Here is a 19819-nt window from a genome sequence, read left to right on the forward strand (position 1 = left end):
TGAGCTGTGAGAAAAATAAATTTCTATTGTTTAAGCTCCCCGATCTGTGGTATTTTGTTTTGTCAGTCCTAGTTTACTAATATACTGGATAAAGTAATCGGTGTCAAGAGTCATAGTAGGCAGAGTAATACCCCCCTGCCCAAAGCCAATAGATGTCCATGCTCTAATCCCCGAAACCTGTGAATATGTCCCCATATTCGGCATAAGAGACTTCGTATGTAGGGTTAAGAAGAGGGAGGGACCTTGAAATCCTGGTTGGTGCGATCTAATTACATGAGCCTTTACAAGTAGAAAACCTTTCCTGACTTAGAAAGATAAGAGGAAAGGAGAAAAGTTTTGATGCATGAGAGTGACTCAACCTATTGTTACTGGCTTTGAAGATAGAGGAAGGGAACCATGACCCAAGGAGCAAAGGCAGCCTCTAGAAGCTGGGAGCAGTCTTCAGCTGGCAGCCAGCACAGGGAAAGCTGATTTCAGACCTACACCCACAAGAAACTAAATTTTGTCAACAATCCAAATAAGGAGAAAATAAATTTTCCCCAGAACCTCCAGAAAGGAGCATAGCCATGAGCACATCTTGATTTTAGTCTAGTGAGACCTATGTTTGATTTCTGACCTACAAACTGTAGAATAATAAATTTATGTTATCTTAAGCTACTGTTTATGGTAAATTTGTTACAGCAGCAATAGAAAATCAATAAAATGTTCTATTTATCGATTTTCAGAACAGGACTTGAGTGTGTTTATTACATGGGTTGTCCTGAAAGCTATGAGCTTCCTTTAGTTCCTTTAGTTTTCACTTTTTCAAATATGAACCTCAACTGGCACAGTCTTTTACAGACTACTCCATGCACTTGTCTCATAGCCTTTCATCCATGAATAGACTATAATTCACCATTATCTTGTTGACAAGGCTATGATTCGTTTCACACATCATTGTTCATTAAAATATGTACCTGTGTCTTCGTTTCATCCCACTTCAAAGTCCAACTGCTAACAATTTATGCTCAATTAATTTTAGCGGATGAAGAAAAGCAGTTGAAAACTATGTGTTTTTCACCTTTGTAATTCTTTCATGAAATTTACCAACTATAAACCAGTTATGAGAAAATGTTTTAAAACTCTATTTTCTAAAATTTACTTATAGCAGTCTTTAGTCGTATGCGACTAAACAGACATTTAATTAATTTTAAAGATTAAAATTGTCTTTCAGATTACTTACTTAAAAATTATAATTACTTCATCCTTTTTACTTTAGTATTTAATTTTAAACACAAAGTGCCTGTGTTGCATGTTGACCTAATTTATCCCTACTTTCAATAATTTCAAAAAATATATTTTTTTTTATTTAAGAGGAAATTTTTTCTGAAAGTCATGTAAAAGTATTGGTGTTATCTATAAAATCACTGTTGTTTATCTACTATTACTCAAGAATATTTGTCATAGTTTTATTTAATAAAAGAAGAGATTATATGTGATTTTGATCACAGTTTGCTGACACTATTTCTATTTAAGACAGAACAAGAGCAATATTGATCCATGCTTAGAGGTGGAACCGCTAGGCACACAGCACAGGTTTCAATGCTGTGAAATTTTGCACTTGAAATTCAACACTCGCTATCACTGTTTAACAGTGTTCTCCAGGGGCATTTTAACTACCTCGACAGCTGGTGGTGACAAATATTGCTAAAAATAAACCAAAAAGATTTCCTGGTTGCTGAGAGGTCAATTACATTGTCTAAACTAGAGAATTCAACAAAAAGAAATTATTCTAAATGTATATTTCATAACCATGCAGTAATTACTTGAAAGTGGGAAAGAATCAGATGAGATCATAGCTACAAAAGATTTTAAATTTCATAGGTTTACAAAAAAAAAAGGCACGTATTAAGGTCATGTATAACATTTCAAGGGAATGCCTTTGGGAGAATAAAAATATAGGCAAAGGAGACTAGGGAGGAAGTATTCACTATAGTTTGAATAAAAGGTATGCTATCACAAGATATCAGCATATCAAAAAGAGTAGAAAGAATTTTCATTTAAAAGTAAAAACACAAAGTTTAAAACCATACTTGAAATGAACAGCAGAAATTTGCAACTAAAAGGAAGAGTGTCTAAGAATGAACTATTAAATCCTAGCAGGTGTTCATCTGTCCTCAGGAAGTTTCAGCTTATGAAGTACACAAACGTTTTTGAAGAAGAAAAGAGTTTTTTACTTAGAATTTTTCCCTGCTCCTAATCCCTTTAAATGTAAAATATCAAATAAAAATTGCCATTTTACTTGTAGCCTGCTATCTTGATTTTTCTGTTTTTTCTTTTTTTGGAGAGAAACACTGTATTTCTCTTTAGAGATCACAATAGGTTTTGTGATATAAAATATTTCTGAAACATCTTTAAATGTAAAAGACATAAGGTGTTTATGGACATGTACATGTTAATCCAATAATAAAATAATAGACATATGCATTTATATGCATGAACATATATATGGTGTGTGTGTGTACATGTGTGTGTGCACATGTGTGTGTACTATGGTGCTAAACAGAACAAATCCTGTAATAACTATTCGTGTCATATATGATAGTAATTCCTGTTAAGTAATTGCTGTTAATTACTCTGATCTGAGACATTTGGTGTAAAGCAGTTTGAACTAGGGCCTATTTCGACTATGGAGCATGCACACAATTTCTTCCTCATATACTTTTCTACAAATAATCAGCTAAATGTCAAAAATTTTGACTGAATTGTTAATTCATTTCATAGAAGTATATAACTTATTATACTTTACTTTTTCATTTAAATCATCTTTTAATTTATAGACATATGTACTTTTCTTTAGACCCTGGAGCTCTGCTGCTTAGAGAAGAATACCAGTTGCACTACTTTCTTTGGTTAGTCCTCTGACAGGTCACTTAATGTCTCTTTGCCTTAGTTTCCTCATATGTATAAAAAGATCGTTTAGAGATTAAGTGAGTTGATACGCAAAGCATGGAGAGCAGGAAATTACATAAGAATTAGCATTTATTATTAGAACATAAGTAGTTCCATCAGTCGACTATTATATATGACTAATATTTGTTTGCAAATATTAGTCATATATAATCTGCAAATGGTAGGCCCATGAGCTGTTCTCAGTAGTAGTATATCATATTCACGGAGACATGGTAACGGGCCCTACTTTGTAGATTAGGTACCATTAGCTTTTTCCAAAGTGTGTTCAGTGAGAAATATTCCAGGCAGTACAAAATGATCTCTAAAATGTTGGCCAAGATTGAAAGCAGGATGTATTTCCCCGGGCAGCAATTGATATGAAAAAAATTACATAACAAATATATAATCCAAATTATTTTAGGGTTTATTTGATTGCAAAAAGATAATCTTGCTATCTCAAGTAAAGGGAAATAGAATTTGTTCAAGGATGCATTTGGGACAATAATGGAAACAGACATACACAGGAAAATCAAGAAGAGAAATCATAGGAATGGAAATTTTCAAGGAGACTGAAATCGATATTCTGTGTCTAAAGTAGTTCCACAGATCTCAGAAAAAAACTCTTTGTGGAGATTCACAAAGATTCAAAATGCCATCCTCAGCCACTCTGGCTCTAGTCTGTTTTTGAATTATAATTGTTATTCCCTTGCTACCCAGATGTAAGAGTTGAAATCCTCTGATTTAAATACTAACAACCACCTTTGAATAGATAGATCAATTTAGAGATTATTGTACTACCTGGATTGTCTTTCTGCAAGTTCTGATAAGTGAGATCTTATGGTAGGAACTTGGTCACCTGAGAATGAATACTCCACAGGACTTTGGGCAAAGAAATTTCATTTTTAAATAATTGTACATGTCTTTAATCGATTTTATCTATTTCATAGCCTGTCAGGAATTAGTCACACAAAGTTATAAACCACAAGTTTATAAAAAACAAATTATGTACTGGTATTTGGTTTTCAAAAATGTAGAAATAATCATTATCTTATAAATTGTATAAATAATTGTTTTATAAAATGAATTTAGTTTTATATTTAAGAAGTAGTGAAAGGAATTAGGGAAGATGAAAAGGTAAATGTGATACAGGGGAAAAAATAGGAGGGAGCAACAAAATAGACTGAATAGGAAAACAATGGTGTGCGTGCAGAAAAAGTGGAGGCAGAGAGATGAATCAAAAAAATGCAGAAAATGAATAATATTATAGAATAGTATGTTCAATATAGTCAAGTAAACACAGCATTGGTTTCATAGACCATGAAATTTTGAATTGAATCACAGTTTTGCCATTTACTACATGTGTATATATTTAAAATCGCCGAACTTAAATTGTCAAATTATGTATACCTAATATTTATTTATTTTTGCTGAGTACTAAAGCTAAAATAATAAGTAATGCAGTTAATATAATTGGCACTGATTTAACGTGCAATGCTAATTTAACATATTTCTTTGGAAGAAATTTATAGTATATACTCAAATATCACACAATATATAGACAACTTTATAGAAATAAAGTTTGAAACATACCTTAAGGGCAATATTATTTTGAGTAATGATTTGGATTTTCTAAATTTTGATCCATAAGCTCAGCAAAATATTAACTGAACAGAGACAATTGAATGATATGTGCAGTACTCTACAAAGGCAGAAAAGTGAATACACCCTTCACTCTTAAACTTTTAATACAAATTAAAAAAATATTTTTTCTTCCTTCTGTCTCCTTTTCTTTATTCATCATACTAATTTAAATAGAAATGTTTGGCAATTAAATATTTATTGCAATTATTCATAAATATAAGCATGTTATTTAATATACTTATTTTAAATGTATATTTGTCTTACAAGGGCAATATAAATTTGAATCAAGATAATTTGGAAGAACCCGCAGAAATTTGCAGTATCATAAATTATTTCATCTGTGATGAACATAAGCTAAATAGCATACTTTATTTTGAGATAAGAGAAAATATCTTGGAAAAGGAAATTCTCCGGGAAATAAATCGGACTAAAAACTGAAAACTGGGCAAATTTGTTTTTCCAAGGATATAATGACTCATTTTATATAATTCTGATTTTTAAATCATAGACTTTCTAATATTTGCTATTTCAACACATCTTTTTACTTTCCAACATAAATATTTTAAATACTCTTGAAAACAAATGACCAAATAAAAATTTTATAATTGTAAAAGTTAAAAAATGGTGATCATCTACTTCCAGTCATTATGATGATGGATGATTTCTTGTTTAAAATCATAGTCTTATAGAAATGACCTTTACTTAAGGTACAATGGTATTATATACAGTATCACAATGTTTTTTAAAGATATAGAAAGTTGATCATTGTGTATGGAATGATTAAAATATTATAAAATGCATATTTATAATGATCTCTTAGACAAAATAACATTAACATGAATGATATCACATAAAATAAAAACAAAGCAATCATTAAACTTTAAATCAAAAAATTGTCTAATTTATGCATGTTTCTCATAGTTTATACTATTATATTTACATCTATGCACACCTTATATTTCCTATGTATCACTGTGTATACACATTACACATATACTCATGTATATACATATATAATAACTATTTTAATATATAAATATGTAAACACTATAGTATACATTATCAACACTATATATATATAAATTTAACTTTTGGATATTGCAGTATAATATTAAATAACTCATCAAAATAAAGAGGAAACGGTGTCTCCATTTTAATGTGAAAATCTTATTTGCAGCTTACCAAATTATAATTAAACATTACAAAATATTAAGTAGTATGACAACTGTTGAGCAGATAATTATGTCAAATATTATTTTTAATTTATGTAGATTCAAATAACCAATGGCCTATAAATATCCTGAGAATTAATGGTATTTTTTAGTATTAGCTTCAACAATGCAAATTTTCCTGCAGGAGTTTCTTCTCTTGACTCTAGCAAAAGGAGAGTGAGGTTATTATAATAGACTGTAGCTTCACACTGCCCCTACTACTTCCAGTTAATTGCATATAACCCTGGGCGCATTTCTTAATTTTTCTAATATTCAGTCTCTTCAATTGTAAAATGAGGATAAGTACCTATGTAGCCTACAGTTCTAGATGAAGTGAAAATGTGCAAATGTGCATAAAGCATTTAGAACAGTGAGTGCCTGGCACATAAGCCAGCAGTAAATGACAGCTCCTACTAGATATTAACTATGTACTTGTGTTCTCATGAATGCTTACATGGCCTGCTTTCAACCTTGACATTTTCAGGAATAAGAGAAAAAACAAAGGTATACAGATAATTAAATTGATCCCAAAAATTATCAAAGGAAAATCATAGAGCAAAAAAATAGTAATTTAGGCAAACGTTTTCCAAGTATCAAATTTTTACGTGGTGTTTTTTACATTTTTGTCTATGGGTTACTTTACATTGTCAAATGTTTGAGCAAAACCATGTAAATAAGATGTCATTATGAAGAAAAAATTGTGGTTCCCAGCATTTGTATCAGTGGCCCAATATAGAAATGTGCCAAATGATGCCCGGAGGTAGGCCTCATATGTTGCCTTTTGCCCTCCAGAAATGTTCACATTCTTTTTAATCTTTTCTTTGCTTCTTTTTGTTGAAGTAAACATGCTCTTCCTATCGTTATGAGCCACATGCCGCAAATGGTGAAAGAGGGTACTAAATATAGTAAAAAGTAGAGGTAGGCACAAGTATCAGCAAAAGAGAATGGATAGCATTAAAATGCAATGTGAATATCCACAATGCATTGTCATTAAGTCTGCAAGGTTTTTGCCATTTGGTTCTGTAGATTAACTCATCCCCCAAAAAGAACTGATTTGCAATTACATCATATTTTTGGTTAAAGAAACAAACAAACAAAAAAATTAACTCATCTTCTGTGATATCTCACATTGGTTCTCTCTAAGTATATCTAAGTATGCATTTATTGTTTGTGACTCTTATATTGGCATTTATAAATATTAAATATATTATGATACATTTTAGTCAGAATCCTATTCCAGGGTAGGGAAATTAGGAAGTGAGTAAATGGGAATTGATGAACATTTCTTTTCTTGACTAGCAGCTCAGGAAAACAGCTAAGAGTCTCCTTAAAGGGTAATCTCCATGCTGAAACTAGCTAATTGACTCTCAGTCCATCCCTCTTTCCTTTCACTCATAGATGGCTTTAAATCATGTGAAATTCTGCATCTCGCTGAATGGAAAGAGGAGAGCAGGACCTGGAGAAACCAGTAGCCTTAGAGTGCTTGTTAAAGTTTAATAATTTTAAATACATAATGCAGCCAAAGCAGGGATTGACTCTTCCGTACATTGTTTTAAAGATAGTCACTTACTCTACGACGTTAGATACTGATATTGTTGAGTTGAAAATTCAAAACTGGATTAACTTGACTAAGCACACTATTTAAACTTAGATAATATTATGGTTCTCCATAGCTCTCATCAATGTGTAGAATCTCTAAAATACATGCTCAACACCTTGAACTTTAACTATTGAGATAATTAAGAATTCAGACATGTGTTTTCTATGGAGGAATCCTATTTCCTATTAGAATGTAACTGTGTATCTAAATAGATTATATAAGAAATCCTTAGTGAAAATGACTAAGTATAAAATATAGGTTAAAGGAAAAGAAATTCCTGGATATTTGGGAAGCTCTAAATTCCATCATATAACTCATTATTGCCAGCTAGTCAGTCAAGGAAAAGTCATCACTGTGCTGCTTTAATCCTCTTCTTAGGAGCCAAAGATTCTGGACATATATACAGCTTGTAATATAGTTTATCATCTGCTGCCCTGGCCTCTCCAGCAATATTGAGGCCTCTGTAATGGTTTTGAATGCTGCAACTAATTAATGCAATTTTTTAGAAAAAAATTATTTCATAATTTTCTGCTTCTGTTAAAATAGGCATTACTGAAAACTTTTTACATAATTTTACATAATTATTAGTTTTAAGTATACAGTACATTGGTTAGACATTTATGTAGTTTGTGAAACGATCCTTCCGATTACTCTGTCTTCCCTCTGCCTCTATACACAGCTATTACATCACTGCTGAGTGCATTCCCTACACCATGCTCCCCATCCCATGACCATCTCTCAACTACTTATTTGAGAAAAATAAAAAAAAATCATTGTTGATCACAAATGGTAAGGAAATCTTATTGCTAGTTGACCTGAAGCACATGGTGGCAAACGAACTCATTATCTCCTCGTAAAATTTATCACCCAAGTGTAAATATACCTGTAAAAAGCAGACTTGTATTTGGCATCCATATCCTCCTTACTATTTGTTTGAAAAACTACTTCATGAGAAAAATACATGAATGAATGTAGTAAGGAAAACAATATAATTCTATATTGCTATAAATTTTCAAAATATTATGGTAATGTGTTAGTATGGATTGTTTGGAGAGGTTCTAGGCGGAAAAGATCTCAGCAACACCAATTACCCTGAGACAGTGATGCTCACCAAATAGCAGGTATGACAGAAATCATGCTTTCTGGGTAGTGTGGGCTTTGAGCAGAAAAGGTAAATTTTTGTTTCCTACCTAAGAAATGTTGAAAATATTCATCAACAGTACTGTGGATATTTATACCAAACTAAATGTAATAAGAATATGGGTTCAGGCAAAGGCATAAGCAGCAAAGTGATAAGGAGGAGAGAAATCTAAAAGTTTAGCAGAATATGAGCTAACTAGAGAGGCTGAATTTTGTTTAACAAGATCTAGGTTCTTTTTGTAGATAGGCATATTTTTTATAAACTTTTTACTTTTGCTTAACACAAGAGGAATACTATGAAACTTAAAAAAAAAAAGGCAGTAGAGTCTCAGGACAGGATTGAGAGCAGAGAGTGGGAGTTGGAAAGGCGTCTTGGGGAGTTGGCATTTTAACTATGCATTTAGGAATATGTCCTACTCAGAACTGTTATAATAAAGTGCCATAAACTGGGAGGCTTATAAACAATGGAAATTCATTTCTCACAGTTCCAGAAGCTCCACAGATCAGGATGCCAGCAAGATCAGTTTCTGATGAGGGCCCTCTTCTGAGTTGCACACAAATATCTTTTCATTGTATCCTTAAAGGCGACATGAGTGAGGGAGAGAGCTCTCTGGGGTTTCTTTAGTAAGAGCACTAATCCCATCATTATGGACTCCACTCTCATGGCCTAAACATCTCCCAGAGGACCCTCCTCCTAATACCATCGCCTTGGGTAAGAGAGGAGAGGAGGCATCTGAAAAATGCAAAGGAAAGGGCTTGCAGAAATGACCAACTCAGCCAGTTAAAGTCCATTCCTGCCTGCCCTCTCCCCTCCTCCAAGACTCTCCAGCTAAGATATTTTTCCATAGCTACCTCCCCCACCTCAAGGCCTCTCCAGCTCACATCTGTTGATTCATAGCTACCCTACTAATATTCTTCCTTATCTCTGTAGCTGTGTAGGAATAACAAGACTGTAAAACTGCTTGTCATGTTACAATCGGGGCTCAGCCTTTGGATAGGAATCCCTGAGTGGGTGCCATCATCAATAAGTGCTACTTTCTGCTTATAGCCTCGGTGTCCCATCTCTCCATTCGAGAATCCTGTAACAGTGCTGATAACACCAAGGTCGCAGGTTCTACAAGGCAAACGAACTGTAAATAGATAAGACCAGTAGTCTGGAAATTCCTCTCCCTTGCAGCCCTCCACCTGAAGCTCCCCTTCCCCATCCTGAGTCATGAAGTGCACATAGTAGAACCTCAGACAAAAAAATCACACACCCCTTGCATGGACACTGCAGAGGTACATAAACTGTAGTAAATTTAACCAAAGCGAGCTCGTGCTTGGTGGTGTTAACCCCATGCACTCCGCCGGTATTAAATTCTTCTTCCTCTAACAAAGTTATCTGAGCATCCAGTTTCCTCCGTCGGGTGTTGCTTCCTGCAACATAGGGGTTAGAATTTGAACATATGGATTTGGGGGAGACAAAAATACTCAATCCATAGCAGAATATATAAGTAAAAAGCTGGGAGCATGGGGCTTTAAGAAAAGCTTTCTAGAGAAATGTAAGGAAGTTTCCAGTAGTATGTTCAAGAAAGTAGGCATAATTTGATACAAATAAAACAAGGACATGGTAAGAAAGTAATTTTCTTATAAATATTTTAAATAATTGTATATGTTTAGAAAGTAACAAAACTCATCAAAGTGTTTAAAAATACTATTTTCAAAGAACAGTTTCTTCACATGTGTTTGTGAAGGCAAGGTTTTTCCCATAGTCATTCACTTTCATGTAATAGAAAATTAATCTGGGTCCAATTTATGGGCTCTTATTTTATTTATTTTTCTTTAGCAATTATAAATTTGCCATAGGAGAATTCATCATGTAATGAATAAACGAATTTTGAGAAAGTATTTGAAGTAGAAAACAGTAGCCCAGCAGGAAAAAAAAAAAAATGAAGATGATTATTATGTTCCACAGATAAAACGAGGAACACATCAATAAGGATGTCGCAGAATGCAGCATGCTTAGGGCAAGGCAACAGAAGAATGTAAAAACTTTTACGAAGTACATCAAGGAGAATTTTTCCACTTAAATTAATAGAGAAGTGATTACCTGGTGAAAATGATATTTAAAGTTGAGAGAAGGTGGCTTTTTCAAATATGTCAAAAGCTCTGGAAAAAATTAATAAATTGACTCTTATGTGAGAAGTCAGTGAATCTTTCAACAAGTGGTTTAAAATCAAGAAACCATTCAGAACTAAGCTGTGACTTAAATGGCAAATGTGTGCGAGAGAAAGAGTCAGGAAGTGATTACAGTAATTGACCCAGCATTGTCCTTAGAGGTGCACTTGGCAGTTCCCGGAATGACTCAACAGATAAAAGTAAGTTTTAAAATGTTTCATAGCTCTCGTGTTGAAAATGGTATTCCTACATTGGGAAAAAGAAAAACTGGCAAAAATGATAAGTACTAAAAGTACTCACATTCATGAGAAAATTAACCTGGTTTGACATTTCACCTATATGATAAGCCAGCAGCAGTAAAGTTACAATAAATCAGATATGTGTGTTGAGGAAAAATTATAGATGAAATAATCATTGAGGTTAACCATGATATTCAAATATATAATATATACTCTTTAGGTTGAAATGCCCTTGAAAGTTTAAACTTAAATAGAAAATCAGCTGTCCTTAAATACATTCATGGAGCAGGCAGCTAGCACAGTGCTTTGAATACAAGCGGTTGCTTCAGATGACCTTGCTGGTCACCACTGCTCTTTAATTTCAAACACAAGTCTATGATCATTAGGTGATGCACTGCACTGCCACATTCTGCCAGCACCATCATTCACAGAAACTTCTAACTTTAAAGAAATACTGATCTTTAATGGAAAGAGAGAATGTCTGACCTTCATATAGTAAATAAAATAAAATAAATAAAATAAAATAAAATAAATAAAGTAAATAAAAATAAAAATAAAATAAAAATTTAATTTAAAAAGATCATAAATACTAAATTAGGAAGGAATATAAGGCTTGGGGAAAATTCTATAAATTTAAATATGGCAATAGCTTCATTAGCATCCTCCCTGAAAATAAGAGAGAGCTTTAGAAAAATATTTAGAATACCATAGTACTTTCTAAGTGGGGCATCAGTAATTTCATAAGCACCAAACTTATTTTCTTCCTCCTTACACTGAATGTACTACATAGTATTCTCGTCAACTTTTTTCATGAAAGTCTTTATTTTTATGGGCAATACACATTTTTGTTCTCTATTTGTCTCTCCTCATTTTTGTTCTGTTATTCACGTTTTGTTTTGTTTTGTTTTGTTTTTGATTATTCACTATCTCATAAAGTATGGTTCCTAAGTGGATTTGGTCCTCTCATTACACATTATTTCTTTTGTTAACATCTTCTACTGATATACTTTCAAAATCACGTTTATATTGACAACTCTCAAAGTGCCCTTTCCCATTTAGAGACTCTTCTCTTGCTCTAGATACTTATTTCCAGATGTCAGCTTTTAACTCCATCTGAGTACAATGCCCTCTTCCGACCAACAAATTAATCATCCTTTCTTCTTTGATAATAATATTAGCACCTTCTGAGTCTGCCACTGTCTTCTACTAAAAATCTTAGCACATTTCCCCCCTCTCTTTTATTTCTCATCAAATATTGTCACATATATTTACTTACTTTAATCATTCTGGCACTAGCCCATTCCTTATATATTCATTCAAATTATTGTAGTAGCTTCCTAAATGTTCTCCTTGTCTCAAATTTCACATGGTCAACCCATTCTTTAACTGATACTAATTTTTTTTTTATCCTATTCCAATTATTAGGCCATCATACACCATTCAAATGCCTTCATGTCCAATCTCATAGCCTACTGATGACATATCTAATTTATATTTTGTAGCTTTTGAGACATTTGACATTGCATCTCCAATTTTCCTTTTCAGACATAATGTCATTAAACCTAATTCAAACCAAGCACAATGCTTTGATGTTTTCTGACAATATCCTTCCCATGTTCACACTGTTCTTTGATCCTGAAATACACTCATGCAAGTTGGTCTCCAAATCAGAGTCTACCTCGAAAAGCTCTCTACGTAAACTTTCATAGGTCCTTTCATCTAAATATAATCACTTCCTTTTAAGTGCTCCAACTGCTGAATTTTTAAACTTATTTAACAGCATTTATCACATTATCAAAAGACCACAGAGACAAATTTGTAATCTGACATTTCAGTCATTGATGCAGCAAGGGTGATGCTCCAGAGAAATGTCCCATGTAAGGTTTAGCTTCATGTGGAATGATTTTAAGAAAAGTCTAAGGAAAGTGGAGATAGGTTTGGAATCATTCACTTTTTCTGAGGCAAGATTGAGAGAAGTGGAGATTAACTAGGCGTTGGATGCCCTCAAAGTGAAGATGGCTTAGTAATTGGCTATCTCTAGTTATAAATGAAAACAGCAAAGAATGTGCTTAGTAGGAAAGCAGTAATCACTCAAAAAGGAAATTGTTATGGCATTTTACAACTGCTATATGATCTTGAGAGATGCAACATTTTCTTTTAACTTAGTAGTTGTAACTTGCTGTGTCTCCCCACTCTCTCTCCCTCAAACTAATTAATGAGAGGGATCTTTTGTGTTTTTCAGTCCAGGTTGATTCTTACTTTTATTTACAGACAGTATTTAATGTTGACCCTTCTGTATATACTGTTTTTCTCTACTGTTTGAGGATAGAGACATTAACTTTCATTTTTTTCAGGAGAAATGATATAACCTACTTGTCAAGACACAGTTATGAACTTACATGAGTTCCAGTCCTGGTTTCTCTGCCTTGTAGCTTTTTTATAATTTCATCTTCTTGTGCTGTTTATTCAACAATAAAATGAGAATCATAGTACAATATCTCATGGCTTATTGTAATGAGTAATAAAGTAATACTTATAAATAGTGTTGCATAGTGGTTGGCCTTTATAAGTTCTTGAAAAGCATTATATGTCATATTTAATTATTCCCATGTAGTTTCTAGTAGAAAGATCTATAAATAACAGACTTTGATGATCTCAAAAAATTAAATTAAGAGAAAAATACACCTTATTATCAAAATCCAAAGACAACTACTCCTTTAGGGTGGTATAGTTACTTCCATAAATAATCAGAGATTGTTTCCAATTTTTTGCTTCATAAAATCCAGTTATAAATATTTATTTTTAAAATGTTTTTATATATATATTTTTTCTATTCAGGATTATTTATTTAAGAGAGAGATTTTCTGAAGTAGAATGGTTATTTCGAAATTATGTGTCTCTTTATGTTTAAGTCACATAAAATTGTATTATCGAGGGTCGTTTTTTCTTCTTATGAGCACAGTTCAAATTTATGAGAAATGAACAATGCTAAGAAAAATATGAAATAGAAAACTTTGGTTATTTTCTTAAATGTGATTACATAAATAATTGTTACTTTTAGGATATATATATATATATAACACAAATAATTGTTACTTTTAGGATACATATATATGTATTATAGGTATATATAGGTATGTATGTATATATACCTATATATATAATTATATGTATATATAATCATGTTTCTTATACTTGAATTCTGCCAGAAATTCTCATTGGTACATAATAGGTGATCAATATTATTGAATTAAGTAATTGAAAAAAATTTACCATTCTATTATTTCAAAATGAAGTGAAATTTAACAGACTCTCAAGAGTTAGTAGGTTACTAGGCTCTATACCAAGAGCTGGAGCACAGAGATAAAAATTGTAGACCGTTTCCTCAAGGAATTCATAATCTAGTCAGTAAACCAAAGCATATCACGTAGTTTTATCACCTCTGATTGTTTCCGAACCTTGCAAATGATGATAATTTAATCTTCCTGCCACCCCGGCGAAAGAGAGAGAGGGAGAGAGGGAGAGGCGGGGGGGAGAGAAATGGAGAGAGAAAGAGGGAGGGAAGAAGGAGGAGGAGAGAGAGAGATTGGAAGGAGTGAGAAAGAAAGGAAAAGGGACAATGCATTATCACTTTGGCAGGAACTTAGTTGAGGACTATGCATACTCAATGGAGATTATTTTTCAAACTTATCTTACTTGCGAACAACATATTTTGTCCAAGTTATTCCATTACAACAGAACATATTCCAGAAAATATATATACACACATATATATATATATATGTGTGTGTTGTGATGATTTTCCCACCTATCACTGTTTATTTCAGAAGAGCAGTTTATTTATGCTGGAAGATTAAAAGTCATTTAGTGATTAACATTAAAATTGGAAGAGATATGGAAAACTGAAAATAAACAGAATCGAATCAACTTGGAAGACATAAAACTACCCTTCCTAGATATTGTTGTGTGTTATGTTGAAATCGTTTTGTTTTTTAAAAGTGAAGCAGTACTTCAGATCAAGCATTCTAGAGTTGGCTTGCCTCGGTTTGGAATACCCACAGCTATGTTTATTTATTTTATCAAATCTAAGACATTGCTTTTTAAATCATACATCTTTATTGTATATATCATACCATATATATCAGACACCCACTTGTGCAACCTCAACAAATGACTTATATGATACCAATTATTTCAAGATGCATCTTGATTTCAGAGATATTATGATATTAAAAAATGTAAAGTCAAATAATCTTACTTTAGCAAAAAGTCTCTCCTTTTCAGATAGAAGATGATTTCTGTCTTTAAGACTTCACAGAAAATATGAGTAGCTGTTCCATGTTTCTATGAAATAATCTTTAAAATGCTGAGGAACTCCTTCTTGGAATACATGAAATGTCAGAAAAGCCTTTTTGTAATCCATTCAGTTTCCCTGCATTTGGATTACATTTTTATTAGTCTGTGGTATTCAACTCTTAATTGGACCTGTTCCTTACCATTGTGTTTAAGCCTTGGTCTCACTGTCAGTCTTAAGTAATTATTTTTCTCTACATCATCAGTTTCGAATCTCAAACAGGCTTTTCTTATAAAGTCTGCCAGCTACAATAAATTGTTTTTGAATAAAGCAAGTTGTGTAAAAACAGATACACAAAAGGTAAAATACTGTTGGCCATATAAAGGCATGCTAAATACATCAGATTTCTCAAAAGAGGAAAAAATTGCTTTCTTGGTAATTCTTACTTTTTATACTCTGTCTAAAAATGCAGGATAAATTAGTTAAACATATTCTGAATTCCCTAACACAGTGTATGAGACCACAACTCTCTAATGATAGAACCAAGCCTAGTGAAACATTCTCTACACTAAGCAATGTGTTTAAAATGTAGCTCATTTCTCATAGCTCATTAGCTCACTGAATGAATTTGTCCAAATCATGAATGCAAAAATGGGTTTAAATTCTTAGGGCACATCGTTTGTTCATCTACTTATGTAATATGCACCTTCATCACTTGCTCTCAGAGCAAAGAGCCTTTTCACTAATGACAGTATTTTGAAGCATTGCTAAAGTGAGATATAATGAGGACATACTGAGAGAGTCAGTTAAAGAAATATGAAGGGAGAATTAAAAATTGCATACTGAGAAAAAGAGTTACACAAACACTTAACCTAAGCTCTCTCTCTCTGGGGTTTGTGGTTTTTGCTATATTATTCATGAAAAATAATGCGAATAAAGGACCACACCAGGGTTTAAGTTCATCTTTTAGCAAAGGAACACGAACATGTTTCTTTGGTTTAGAATCACAAAACTATTTTTATATGGTTTCATTTAGACTGCTGTGTATAGAATCAATTTACAGCAGGAACCAAAGATCAGAGAGTTTAAATGATTCTTTAAGAATGATTCCTGTAACATGTAGCCTGGGGAGGTGGCTATTAATAAAAAGAAATGGAGAGCAAGAATAGAACAAATATACAAAGATATAGGTTTTTCTAAATAGACTTCTTGAAGCTGAAAGTTATATGAACTTGACTATTTCCTGCTCTTAAAATCCATACGTGTGTGTGAAAATATGATTATATAGTAAATTATTCTAATTTGTGTACCTAAAATGAATTCTGTATAATTTCATGTGTATATGCATATAAATCATATATATGTGCTTACAGAAGATTATGTTATAAATAAAATATAAAAAATGATTTACTTGAGTTCAAATCAAAATAAGATCAACATGTTGGTCAAGATATAATGTAGAGAGAAGTGGAAGGGTTATTTTAAATAAAATATTTAATAGACCAAAAAAAAAAAACAAGGCAATTCACTGAGAGCTCCAAAATATATCAATATAGTCAAAACTTGAGTTCTAAATAAAGGAGAAGTATGAACAACTGGGTATAGAAAATGATGAGTCTTAATTGTTGAGAGATATGAAACCTAATTTGGTACATCAATATGTAGCATGATTGTATGTACAGTTGAGCCATAGCTAAAGAACGAACAAAAAAGACAGAAAATTCACCTCATGAATAGGTCAGAGAAGTGATTTAATTTCTGTTGTATAAACAAAATTTTCATAAAATAAATTTGAAGGAAACAAGAATAATACTGTATTTTTTTCTAAATGGGATTGAAAAACTGGCTTTGTAGAAAGACTTCACTTTCAAATATTTATCACAATATTATGTTGATCTGTGGGAAAAGATACACTCAACTTATACTCTGCTGGTGTTTTAATTCAGTTCAAACCGATCGGGTTCCTTAAGCAATATTTTCTAGTAAACATTTATTTCATGAGATTTTTTTCATAATAAATCCATCATTAAATGTAGTTTTTGCTTAAGTGAATGACTTACTAAATTAAACTCATCCACCTAAATCCAAAAACTATGTTTTTAAAGAGAATAAAAAAGACAAATCAAATATTAATACTTTTTGGTGTTTTTATTAGATTCTATTTGACTTTACAATTGCTAGAACACTGTGCTTAATGTGGAAACACTACTTTTCATAATCTTTCATCAAGGAATTTTTTGTTTCTTCAGATTTAAAACCAAGGCTCCATCCACATGAATGAAATTAATCTAAAATTAAAAAGTCAGTTTTTTGAATAAGCTAGTGATTTTATTATTGAGTTTACTCTGCAACTGGTAATTTAACTTACAATCCGCGAAAGGATTAAGGTCAATATGAATCTTTTTAGCTTCTTTGCTACTTAATTTCCTATTCATCTTTGTTTTTACATTTTCATTTCCTCTGATAAAATTAATAATATATGTGTATAATTGAATATTTGTACTCTGTAGAACTAATTAATTTCAAACTTAAAAGTATGAAAGTGAATGAATGCCTTTTATTACAGTATAACTATTTTCATTTAAAAATCTACTTGACCTTTATAGTAAAATTTTAGACTACTATTTTTAATCAGTGTAGAAGAATTAGACTGACAATCAAGCTAGAAGTCAACTGTTATAAAATAATTCTCAAATATGAGAAAGACATTCTGAAAAACTATAGTCATTTTGCATTTATGTATATATTTCCTGTGTTATACTGCATAACTTTTATTGGCTTATATATTCAAAAATGTCTTTGTTGTTGAGAGAAAAGTAAATGAATGAATTATGTCTAAAATAGACATAATCTGGTTTTGAATATGAAATAACTTTTAAAATAACCGATGGACTGTAATGGTTCCAAGGAAACTGTAGTCACTGATCATGTTTTCTTACAGTGCTGATTTATAAGGATTTTTTACTTCAAGTTAAATAAATAACAAATAAGGACTTTTAATAATGATTGTTGTATTTTATTTTGCTAAACTAGCATCGTTGTGATTTAAACACTTTTAAATTTCTTTTTCATGCCTCAATCATTAGGTGATTTTCATTACAACTTACTATACAAAATCTTCTAAGAGATAATTATCATGATAAGCAATAATACATAAAATTATAAGGAACAGATGGTCCAAAGTCTCTTGAACTTTTGTTGGAAATACATTGATGAAAATATACAGTAAAATTTACTGAAGTACAAGAGACTGCCTTTTTAATTTTTATGTTAAGGTTTATAAACTTCAGTACAAAATTTACTGATTTTATCATGGATTACTAAAACTTAGTGTGCTCTTTAGAAACCTTGAGGACCGTTGCTTAAATTATTTTCTATATCTTGATTTTTTTTCTTTAAACGTGTTTAAAAGAGTTTTTCCCAGAAAAAAATAGTAATATCTATTCAGGTTTTATCTTGGCACCCTAAATGTTACATACTCAAAATCCAAAGAAGGGGGCTAGGGAATGTAAAACTTGATTTAAATGGTCTAATTCTTATTTATTGTCTTTTTGACCAAGGAGTTCTATCTAACAGGGAGTCAAGTGAATGTAAAGGGCAAACAACTTAGATTCTTTTATTCAAAGAGAACACAGATGTATTATAACACATCTCACTGTTGGGAGCAAGGGAGAATGCAGCCTCAAGTACACCCTGCAACATGATCATGTATAAGACAACAATGTATCCAGTTGATTTTAAAAGATGATAAAATTAACATTCTTTCAGTGCTACTCTAAGATTAAAAAAAAAGTTATTTGACTAAGATTTCTTGCCTTCTTTTTTTTTTTTATTGTTTGGTTTTTGTCTTTGTTTTTAGTTGTGTTTTGTTTGTGTTTTGTTTTTCTTTCTCGTATACCACCAGGGTTGCAGTGAAACTGAAATCGATGGGGTGCTGAAAGTGAGCGGACACTAACATGATACTTCTAATTTTCTGAAAATTTAAGTTTCCATCTTGATGGAAATATTTTTAACTGAATCGAAATACAAAGACAGCTAGATCATGTGCTTCATAATTTGTGTAATATATTCCATATATTGATGTTCATTTTCACTCTCATGTTTGGATAGGTATGTTCTATTTATCCCATTTCCAGTAGCCAGATATCATGGTGCTGACGGAATATATAACATGCATATGATTGTTAACAGCAGAGGTAGGAGGGACCTCATTGTAACTGAAGTCGGACAGAATGTGCTCCCTTGCACATCTCTTTGACATGTAACAAATATATTAATGTAATAGTATCAGGAATGATGAGTATACTAAATTTTTTAGATATATCATTTGATCTGTAACATTATTAATTGACTACATAGCAAATTGTGATCTGTTCTCATTCATCCATATATTCTTTCATTCGTTTATTCAAAAAATATTAAACTCTTTGTCTTCCTCTTTGTCTCATTGAACCCTAGCAGTACAGGGTGAACAACAACAACAAAGGAACTACTGACCTTCATAAAGTTTACAATTTAGGTGGGGGGAGACAAAAAATAAGTTCGAAAATGGCAAAAATAAATATGTAACTGAAAACTGGAAAAGGAAAAATATTCAATGCTAAGA

The 19819-nt window shown here is 31.9% G+C and overlaps 1 long non-coding RNA gene across 1 annotated transcript in view; it reads left to right on the plus strand.

Moving 5' to 3' along the window:
• The window catches only part of LOC120598651 (uncharacterized), a 212874-nt gene that overhangs the window by 40554 nt on the left and 152501 nt on the right, over positions 1-19819 (plus strand). The window contains exon 2 of the long non-coding RNA XR_005651683.1: positions 2840-2891. This is a non-coding gene — a long non-coding RNA (uncharacterized LOC120598651). The remainder of the gene's footprint in view (positions 1-2839; positions 2892-19819) is intronic.

Source organism: Pteropus medius, unplaced genomic scaffold, assembly GCF_902729225.1.
Source record: "Pteropus medius unplaced genomic scaffold, Ma_sr-lr_union100, whole genome shotgun sequence".
Classification (NCBI taxonomy): Eukaryota; Metazoa; Chordata; class Mammalia; order Chiroptera; family Pteropodidae; genus Pteropus; species Pteropus medius.